Below are 10,952 nucleotides of genomic sequence, written 5' to 3' on the forward strand. Positions count from 1 at the left end.
CCGGCAGCGGGACGGCGGGGCTGAGCTTCGCGACGGGAGCGGTCGCAGCGGCCGCCCGCGCAGACAGAACGACACGGTTCGCTGCGCTGCTCCGTCTCTCTGCTTTTTTTCCTCGTGTGCTCATGCAGGTTTATTGGTCAGTGTGCCTCCACGCAGCGTGCTGCCTCCGGGAGCGCTGCTCTCCCCTCTGCTCACGAGCCCCTGCGCTCAGGTTGTCTTCCCCAAGTTGTGTCGGACCTCACGATTCTGTTTCTGTCCTCGTGTCGTCACAGCCTGCTCTCCCCGCTTCCCAAGCATCAGACGGGCCCCCGGTCCCGAGCTGGGAATGGCACTCGTTGTGCGGTGATGTGTGGCCCCGGCACAGGGCCGTGGGGTGCTCACCAGGCTCAACATGGCCACCAACTTCTTCAGGCCCCTTTCATCAGCCATGCACACCACAATTATGAACCTCAAAAATGCATTTTCATTCATACTGCTCTCTATTTGGCAGCCCATCAGGTCCTCGGCGCAGTGTTGCCTCTTTCTCCTCCACCAGACAGCGCCTATCTTCCCAAACCCCTGTGTAGTGATAACAGAGATTTGCTATGTCTCTGTTATCTCTATGGTATCTGATTTTACACAAAACAGATGAAGTTCCTCTTTTCCTCTCTCTTTTTGTTAACCAGACAGCATTTCAGCTGGTTTTCACTCAGCACAGCTCATACCCTTCCTGGCACAGGGCCGTCTTCAGCCTCTCCCTGTGTGTAGGCTAATCTGCCACAAAGTATTGATCTGGGATTGGGATTTGGCTCCAGCCAACAGGTAAAACAGTGGATTGTTGTGCTGCTCCTGATTACATTTGTTGACCTTTCTTTCTTCTTTCTTTCTTTCTTTTTTTTTCCCAGCCTTACGCAGAGCCGTGCACCTATCCCTCTAAGTAATGGCCACGTTAAATCATTCAGGGTTGGGAAGAGAATTCTTGGGCCTGAGGGACATACACAAAGCCCAGCTCCTTCTCACCACCCAGACATTATAGCGGGAATGTGTGTGATTTATTGAGACAGCCAGAAATTGATTTCCCCAAAGTAATTTAATTTGAAATTCATTGGGTATTTATGAAAATGGATGGCAGATATATAATGCATTGTCAAGAAGCAAGCAAGTGTAGTAAATCCTTAAGAGTAATGTGATCTCTTATCTTCCTATCACACACGAAAACATTCTCTGGAGGAGAGAGCGCCACCTCTGACTCTGGGTTGAAACCTTTCTAATGCAGCAAAGACTTTTAATGTATTTTTAAATGCTCCCTAATTTACATAACTATATACAATATGTATGTATTGCGTGCACTTACCAAAACATACTTATTCAGTCCATTTGACAGACAAGACACCATAAGCTGTTATTCTGAATGAGGCATCTGAACTTCTGTACATGTCTGAAATCTTAAATGAAACTAAAAGTGAGCTTAAAATAAGTACAGAGCAACATTTGATCTCTTTGAAGCAAACACCAATACTGTTTTGCACAACTCAGAGAGGCTCTGACTGGCACTGCTTGCTCTGTGACTGCTCTGAGTTCGAGTAGTTCCTGCATTATATTTCTCCTGGGGAGCAGTCAGCTGCTCTGAGCTGTGAGGCAATGGGTAAGGAACATTGGTCATCAGAAAACTTGTTCTTTTGCTTTTGTGCTGGTACAGACGTGTCCTGTACAGATATCAGCAGATGGTATGGATTTAATTGCACATCTGAGGCACAGAAAATAGATGGGATGAGGGAGGGATAATAAATCACAGTGTTTCATAGACCAATATGAACAGCTTGATGGCTTCCAGTTCAGCCCTAAATGATAAATAGAAACCTATCCTTCTGAAACACTTCAGAATGGTACATTCAGAGGGGAGTCTTGGAAAGCTCATCTACAAGCTGATACAGGTGTGCATTAATATTTACATCACTTAGGAATACTTCAGGCAACATCTGCAGTGGGCATTGGCTGTGTGTAAAAGGACTGTTTACATGGGTGGATGGTGATAGGACAGGGGGGAATGGTCTTAAACTGAGACAGGAGAGATTTAGGTTAGATATTAGGAGGAAGTTTTTCATACAGAGGGTTCCAGACACACTGGAACAGATTGCCCAAGGAGGTTGTGGATGCCCCATCCCTGGAGGCATTCAAGGCCAGGCTGGATGTGGCTCTGGGCAGCCTGGTCTGGTGGTTGGCGACCCTGCGTATAGCAGGAGTTTGAAACTAGATGATCATTGTGTTCCTTTTCAACTCAGGCCATTCTATAATTCTATGACTGTGGTGTTCCTCAATACGCCTGAAATGCTTTGATTTGTGAATAAACGGATTTGGGACTAAGCATGGCATGGAATTCTGTATGTGTGAGACCCTGAAAATAACACGTGATTTTCTTCAGTGCCTGTGGAATTTGGACTGTGATTCAGTTTTCAGATGAGCGAAGTGGTTATTTAATTCCCATTAGAGTCAACGAGGGCTCAAACCAGCTACATCTGTGGCACTTTTAGTGTGTGAAGCCTTCAGACAGGGCTGGCTGGATTGGTATAGGGCTGGGGGCTGGTGATGACCTCCAGGTGTGGCAGCTGGGGATGGGGCAGGGAGTCCAATGGCCTCCCAGGTGGCACCAGCTGCCAAGACAACACACTGAGCACTGGAGGTTCCCTTAGGCCAGCTCCAAGCACTTCTTCACACTTTTCCAGGCAAATGAAGACAGACTCATCCTTGCACCTAAAGTAATTAATATTAAGGAATTCTTTTGTCTGAGGCTGAGTCTATAAAAAAAATGTTAAGTGAACCAAAATGCCTGATAAAATTGTTTTGTTGTTTACTTATAAAATCTCATTTTTAAATAGTTTGAAATAAAAGAGAAAAATCAACCAGTAATTGTTCAAGCAGGTGCTACAGTTTTTCACTCAAAGGTCTGAGACTCTTCGGAGCCCTTTCCTTATCAGGCACTCAGCTTTCCTTGTGTAGGCACTCAGCTTCTGAGTCTCAGCCGCACTGCAAATCCTGTTGCTCGGAGATGCTTGCAGAGGTCCTCTTCCTGTTGCTCTTCCATATAAAGCAGTTAAACACATGCAGGAATTCTTGAGAGACATAATTTAGCAGGACAAAACTGGCGTCAATCAAATCTTGCAACTGCACTTTCTAAGGACACCTGTACAGTGGAAAATACCTTTTGTTTTCAAGCTCAGGAGTAGTCTCCCACGGCTCTGAACCCGGATCATCCTTCCTTGTCGATATTTTCTTGACCTGCTCTCCTGGGATCTGCCCCTTCACATGGGAGCTTGAGACACGATGGACATTTTGTTATACTTACATGGGGCCTGCCTTTAGTCTAGATGTTAGCAAATTTCTGAACGATGTTGGAGCTAACAAAGAAAAGGAATGTCCGAGGGTGGGTTTGCACTCCTATTCAGAGAAGAGAAGGACAGAGAAATGCCCTCTCTGCACCTCCGTGTTCTGCATCAGGCTGCCCAGAGGCCTGGCTCACGGCCTGTGTTTCCACCAAGCCCTGGCTATAAGCCTGGGGAGCCACGTCCTGTCCCTGCCGTGCACAAAGCGCTCCCAGTGTGTGACCCCGCTCCTTGGCCAGGCGCTGAGACCTTTTCTTCTGCTCTCAGGGCTTGTTCTGCATGACAGTGCTTGTGTCTTAACACGGCTTTTGTGCAGCAAGCTCAGCCCGGGGATTTGCTGCAGATCTCCCACCGTGCTCCACGGATATGGGACCCCACTTTGCTGGGACCGCTGGGAAAAGCCGGAGTGACAAAGGGCAGCTGTGTGGCACAGCGCCTGCACCCCCGTACTTGTGTAGGCTGAGGTCTCGGCCGCCTTCCTGCAGCACCTTGCAGCGAGGTGTCAGTCCTTCCCAGCGCAAAGCACTGCATGGAACCACATCCCCGGGTGGGGCTGGGGTTAACGAAATGACTTCGGGTCACAGAGTTTGCTTCTGCTTCAGCCAAGCTGAATATCCAGTTTCATACTACGCTAAGTGCATGCATCCTGTGGGAGCTGTGTGTGCCTGCAGACCCGAATCTACACGTAGTCACATTGACAAATCACCCATTTCAGACCGGGCTTGATCTGACACAAACACAACCTGTAATTCCATTAACGAGGTACCTCATTTGGTTTGCTCCTCTTATTTTTTTTTCTCTGCACATTCTATAACACTTTATTCCCCTTTCTTCTGTTTGGTGCCTGTCTTCTTTACGTGAATTTCGGCCGTACTCTTTAATAGGCTGTTGAATTTCAGTAAGCTTGTAAAATACTCTGCTTGCTTGTTACCGAGCGTCTCCGCTTTGCTCGGTACCGCCGTTGAGAATCAGGTCCTTAAAGTTCATCTGTACATGGAAACAACAAATCGGGATTTGGGGAAAACCTCGCTGCCGTGACACAATGACGGTGTCTCCGCCTTCAGATGTAAATGTCTGCGCAAAAGCTGCTTTTAAATTAAACTGTGGCACAGTTCGGTGAAGTTTAGCCAAAGAATGTCTTTGAATAGAAACGCTTAAACGATACATTAGGATTTGGTTACAGACTTTGCATTTGTTTTCTGAACCAAATGTAAAACAATTGTGCGGCGGCCCACTGGAGACAAGATTGTCTGTGTTAACGATCAGTGCTCAAGCGTTTTAGATTTCAATCTTAAATTAGCAATTTAAAGACAACAATGAATGATTTTCATGCTTGTCAGTTCTGATTAATGTAACATTAACCCCAAGAGAACGCTACATCGCTCCACCACTTTAATTCAAGTTGCAAGGGAGCAGCCCTGGGAAACGAGGAGAGGATTTGGGTTTGTGTTTTTTTTTGTTGTTGTTGTTTTGGTTTGGTTTGGTTTTTTTTGAACTCGAATTGTAAACGTACCGTTGCCTATTGCTGCTGTCTCTTTCTTACTGCGGGCTCGTGGCTGTTATTTTCTGTCTTTTTCCAAGTTTTGTGACAACGAGAGGTTTCCTATATTGCACCACAACGACATAACGCAATTTCAGCACTTCCTCTGGGTAGCAGCGCTGATTTTGCCATTCTTGTGTCGGTGCTGCGGAACCGCTGCTCACGGCATCGATCTGATCTCTGGAGGGCAAAACTGCTCCGAGAATGCACAGGAAATTTATATGCTTCTCCCCTGCTGAGTAAATAACAGAGAGATGAAACAAAACCAAAACATGAAAGCAGCACATAAAATAATGGCAGTATTGCTGTAAAAGTGGTTGCTTTTTGATTTTGCTGTAATTTTCCCGACTGTAGAACAGAGGGTTGCATGTTTCTGTTCAGTATCTCCAGTGTAGGGCTGTGAGAGAGGCGTGTAAGGGAATGGCGGTCAAAAGGGGAGAGCAGTAGAGCATTGCCGTGTGGTGTGGCTCAGTGTGCGATTGGGCCTGCAGCTCCCTTGTCCCTCACAGAGCAGCATCAAGCACAGTCCACAGCAAGGTCTGGTGTCGGCATGGATACTGTTCCCCAGAAGAACATAATATATATAGGATCATAGAATGGCCTGAGTTGAAAGGGACCACGATGATCATCTAGTTTCAAACCCCTGCTATATGCAGGGTTGCCAACCACCAGACCAGGCTGCCTAGAGCCACACACAGCTTTGCCTTGAATGCCTCCAGGGATGGGGCATCCACAACCTCCCTGGGCAATCTGTTCCAGTGCATCACCACCCTCTATGTGAAAAACTTCCTCCTAATATCTAACCTAAACCCCCCCGTCTCAGTTTAAGACCATTCCCCCTTGTCCTGTCACTATCCACCCATGCAAACAGCCATTCCCCCTCCTGTTTATAAACTCCCTTCAAGTACTGGAAGGCCACAATGAAGTTTCTCCAGAGCCTTCTCTTCTCCAAGCTAAACAAGCCCAGTTCCCTCAACCTTTCTTCATAGGAGAGGTTCTCCAGCCCTCTGATCATCTTAGTGGCCCTCTTCTGGACTCACTCCAAGAGCTCCACATCCTTCCTGTACTGGGGGCCCCAGGCCTGGATGCAGTACTCCAGATGGGGCCTCACAAGAGCTGAGTAGAGGGGGACAATCACCTCCCTCTCCCTGCTGGCCACCCCTTTTCTAATGCAGCCCAGAACACAGTTGGCCTTCCAGACTGCAAACACACATGCTGGCTCATGTCCATCTCATCCACCAGAACCCCCAGGTCTTTCTCCGCAGGGCTGCTCTCAAGGAGGTCTTTCCCCAGTTTGTAAAAATACCTGGGATTGCGCCGACCCAAGTGCAGCACCCTGCACTTGGCCTTGTTGAACCTCTGGGATGTGGTGCTGTGATCGCAGTGTGTTCACTCATCCCTCCTGCTCCTTCTGCTCTTCATGCATGGCTAAAGGAGGACTCTGAGGCTGTGTGAGATGGAAAAAGCAAAACAAAGCACAGCAAACCTTGGAAAGTTTTAACTCTCCAAATCATAGCTATTAGATGAACACTTCTGTATACAAACTTATCATGACTTCCAAATAGTCCAAATATATTCTCTGATGGTTGCAATAGCACTCACCCAGCAACCTCTCTAAGGAAAAAAGCAAAGACCTTAAATCTTCAGCAGAGACACAGAAAAAAACTGCTTTCTTCTATCCCAGCTGTTTATATCTATTTGTGTGTTTCCAAGGGCTTAGGCCACATTTTGTTTTGCTTCCCTCCTGTTGCTGCCTAAACACTGACATAAGAGCCAGCAGCTGCCTCACATGAGACCGTCATGCTGGGATAAAGGCACAGAAAGACCTTCTGCACAGTGTGCGCTTTCTGTGCTTTCTGAATTTCCACTGAATCCAGGGGGAATAGGAGGATTTGCAAGAAACACAGAGCTGCTCTTGAAGCATGGTTTATGCTTCACGTATTTATTTTTCCATTGTATGTGTGTATTTGGAAGCATTCACATATTTACAGAAGATGGGTACATGTTCAGACACACATATATGCATACACATGGTGCCTCATCAATGCAACGTGACTTTCCACTTATATCAGAGGAGTGCTGAAGAGCCCCAGATGCTGGCAGTGGATCTCCTGCACGAGCGGGCATCTGAGCACCCACCCCAGCCGTGTGCCAGCAGTGGGTGGCTGACAGCAGATCCTGGAGGAGGGTTGCCCAAGGCAGGGTGCAGCTTTGCCTTTGTGCATGCTTCCCCAGCCCAGAGGTGCACTGTGTCCCTCCCTTGAGATTCTACTAGCTCTGAGATGCTGATGTATCAGCCAACTTCTGGACTGCACATGAGGAAGCAGCCACATAGTCCCTTTCTCACAAACTCTGATGGGATGATGGCAGCATCCTGCTCCCTCAAACGTGCTGCAAATCCATAATGAGAGGAAGTTCCTACAGTGAAGAGGATGCCTTTTAAAGGATGACATAGGAACAAGGGATAGGAGAGGAAGTGTGTGGTATTGATTTATGGTAGCTGTCATGCTCCTTGGACTGCTTCACCTGCATGGGGCCAAATAGCAGCAATCTCTTCTGGGTGACAGCTGGCTTTCCAGAACTTGAAGTGCCTCTCAGAAAGCCCTCATGCAGGGAAAAGAGAAAAATTAGGAACATCTGGATCCATGCTGGAATACTACTTAGGTTTTGTCCTCATGGGGAGTTCCCCCCTCAGGCAGTGCTGGAGGTAAGGCTGGAAGGCTCGTGTCACACATCGGAGGAGCTGGCCCCACTGTGCTCCAGTCCCTGGGTCCCTGCCTGCTGGGCTGAGGCAGAGCTGTGCTCCTGCATGGCAGTCAGCAGGGGGATTCCCCAGCTCGCTCCCCCACGCCCTGGATGCCAGCAAGAAGGGAAAAAGGAAGTGAGGACAGTAATACTGCAAGACAAGAGTACTGCTTCCAGGTCTGAGGCCCCCAGTACAAGAAAGACATGGAGCTGTTAGAGAGGGTACAGAGGAGGGCCACAAAGATGATCACAAGGCTGGAGCACCTCCCCTATGAAGACAGGCTGAGGGAGCTGGGCTTGTTCAGCCTGGAGAAAAGAAGGCTGTGGGGTGACCTCATTGCAGCCTTTCAGTACCCAAAGGGAGCCTACAAACAGGAGGGGAATCAACTCTTTACAAGGGTACATAACAGCAGGACAAGGGGAAATGGTTTTAAGTTGAGGGAGGGAAGATTCAGGTTGGATGTCAGGTGGAAGTTTTTTACTGTGAGAGTAGTGAGGTGCTGGAACAGGCTGCCCAGAGAGGTTGTGGATGCCCCGTCCCTGGAGGTGTTCAAGGTGAGGTTGGATGGGGTCCTGGGCAGCCTGGTCTAGTATTAGACAATGAGGTTGATGGCCCTGCATGCAGCAGGGGCAATGGAGCTTGATGTTCCTTGAGGTCCCTTCCAACCCAAGACATTCTATGATTCTATGATGATGTTCTGGCTTTGCCCAGGCCTGGAAGAAAGTTTTGGCTTTTTGGCCTAACCCAGGCTTTTGGCCTAACCCAGGCTTTTGACCATTTCTGATTACACAGTAATGACATTTAGCTCAGTTTGCTCTGCAGTCACTCAGTGCTGCTGCTGCAAGGGTTCATGAAAGCTGCATTTACAAAACAGATGAGACAGTGGTTTACGTGGGATGGTGTAATTGTCGTGGCTCTGCTGCCAAGCTATGCAGGAAGCAGGGCTCGTGACAGGCTTTGTGCTGTTTGTAAGCAGAGCACAGAGAGATTCGGAAGGTCACTTTAAGAACTACTAATTGGAAGCATAGTTCTGGAAATGCTTAAACCTAATACGGCTACAACTGCCTCCTCGCTGTACTACAACTTCAGCAATTCAAGGAAACGCGCTTCTTGTTTGTTTACTTAAACCCTCAGCAACAATTTAGGTAGAGGAAGGTTCACTGCTTATCTCCTTTCATCATTCACTTGTTTTTGTACTCCACAAAAAGTGTGTGAAAGTAATGCAATAAAATGGAATTGTGAAACCACTGACGGTAGTAAAGTGCATTTGGCTGTTAAGATCTTTAAAATCACACTGCTTTTTAAATTGTTTTTATTTATTTCTTTATTTTCATTTCTAATTTTCTAGACTTCAAAGTAATAGTATCTTTCTGAACTGCTAGACTTTCCACCAAAATTATTTTTTTGGGCAGACCCCTGCTCAAAGTGTACATTGACCTGGGAATGAAGTGTAAGGCGTCTGTCCTTCTCTACCCTTAGGGGTTCTGTTTTCAAACATATATATACTAAAGTAGGTTTAAGTGCTTTTTCTCTATGAAGAATGGCTGGTACAGCACATCTATCTGTTTTTGTCATGTGGAGGATCACAGTGTCACACAGAACCACAGGTTAATTCCTGTGTGGGGTGAGGAGGTGTCAGGTCTACACTCCTGTTCTGAGCAGGAGCAGCCATGAAATCAGAGCAGATTGCTCAGGATTGCATCCAGATGAGTCTTCGAAACCTCCAAGGGACAGGGGCAGATGGGATTTGTGCATCCCTCCAGGTTGTTCAAACCAGTGCCAGATGAGGGGTACATTGTAATGGCTGTTAGGTACTCCCGCCGCCAACAAGGCCCTCACTGGACTGCTGCATCCAGTTACAGGCACCATATCTTAAGGAAACTGGGGGGAAAATAGCAAAGGCAAGAAAAAGGACAAAACCCTAAGCAGTTAGGGGAGGCTGCGGGAAATGGATTTGCTTAGCCTGGATGTAAAATGGGTGTATGTGGAGCAGAATTGAGGAGAAATGGTAACGAAGGTCTTCAACAGGCAGAGAAGTTTGTTGTATAGCAGGTGATAATCACTAGACTTTGTTAGCCTTTGGAGGAATGCAGAACAAAATATGCATAATTTTCAGCACAGATCACGTAGGTTACATATAGAGAAAAACATGGACTTACTGCCATTGATTTATTTATTTTTTTAATAAATGAGATGAATTTGTGTCAGAGCAGATCTAATAGTGGCTTAGCTCTGCCTAACAATCAGGATTTCTTGGGGTCACATTTTGTCCTGCTGTTCTCCAACTCATTGCTGGAACCCTGGGAATCAGGAACTGGGATTCTGCTCACACTTCTACTAGTAGCTTGTCTGACACCAAAGAGACCCCAGGGCCTTTGACTGCTCTATCTTTTCTGTGATCTGGCTCATGAAAGCCAGTGTTGTGAACCTGATGGTGAGATACGGGACAAGAACAAGACATCTTTGCTCTTATTTTACATTGCAGGGCCTTAATCTTAGAATCATAGAAACATAGAATGGTTTGGTTTGGAAAGGACCCTTAAGATCATCCAGTTCCAACCTCCCTGCTATAGGCAGGGACACCTCCCACTAGACCAGGTTGCTCAAAGCCCTATCCAGACTGATCTTGAATGCCTCTAGGGTGGGAACATCCACAGCTTCTCTAGACAACCTGTTCCTGTGTCTCATGAACCTCATATTAAAGAATTTCTTCCTAATGTCTGATCTAAATCTACCCTCTTCCAGTTTAAAGCCATTTCCCCTTGTCCTGTTGCTACATGCCCTCATAAAAAGTCCCCCCCCCAGCTTTCTGTAGGCCTCTTTCAAATACCGGAAGGCTGCTATAAAGTCCCTCTGGAGCCTTCTTTTCTCCAGGCTGAAGTCCCCCAGCTCTATCAGCCTGACCCTGTAAGGGAAGTGCTTCTACCCTCTGATCATCTTTGTGGCCCTTCTCTGGACTTGATCCAACAACTCAATGCCCTTCTAGTTTTGGGGGCCCCAGAACTGGACACAGTACTCCAAGTTGGGTCTCATGAGAGCAGAGTAGAAGGGCAGAATCACCTCCCTCGACCTGCTGGTCATGCTTCTCTTGATGCAACCTAGGAAATGGTTGGCCTTCTGAGCTGCAAGCACGTGTTGCCAGCTCATGCTGAGTCTTTCATCAACTGACATCTCCAAGTCCTTCTCCTCACAGCTGCTCTCAAGTCATTCTCTGCCAAACCTGTATCTGTGCTTGCGATTTCCCCAACTCATGTGTAGGACCTTGCACTTGGCCTTGTTGAACTCCATGAGTTTGGTATACGCCCAC

Source organism: Meleagris gallopavo, chromosome 1 (assembly GCF_000146605.3).
Source record: "Meleagris gallopavo isolate NT-WF06-2002-E0010 breed Aviagen turkey brand Nicholas breeding stock chromosome 1, Turkey_5.1, whole genome shotgun sequence".
In the NCBI taxonomy this organism is placed as follows: Eukaryota; Metazoa; Chordata; class Aves; order Galliformes; family Phasianidae; genus Meleagris; species Meleagris gallopavo.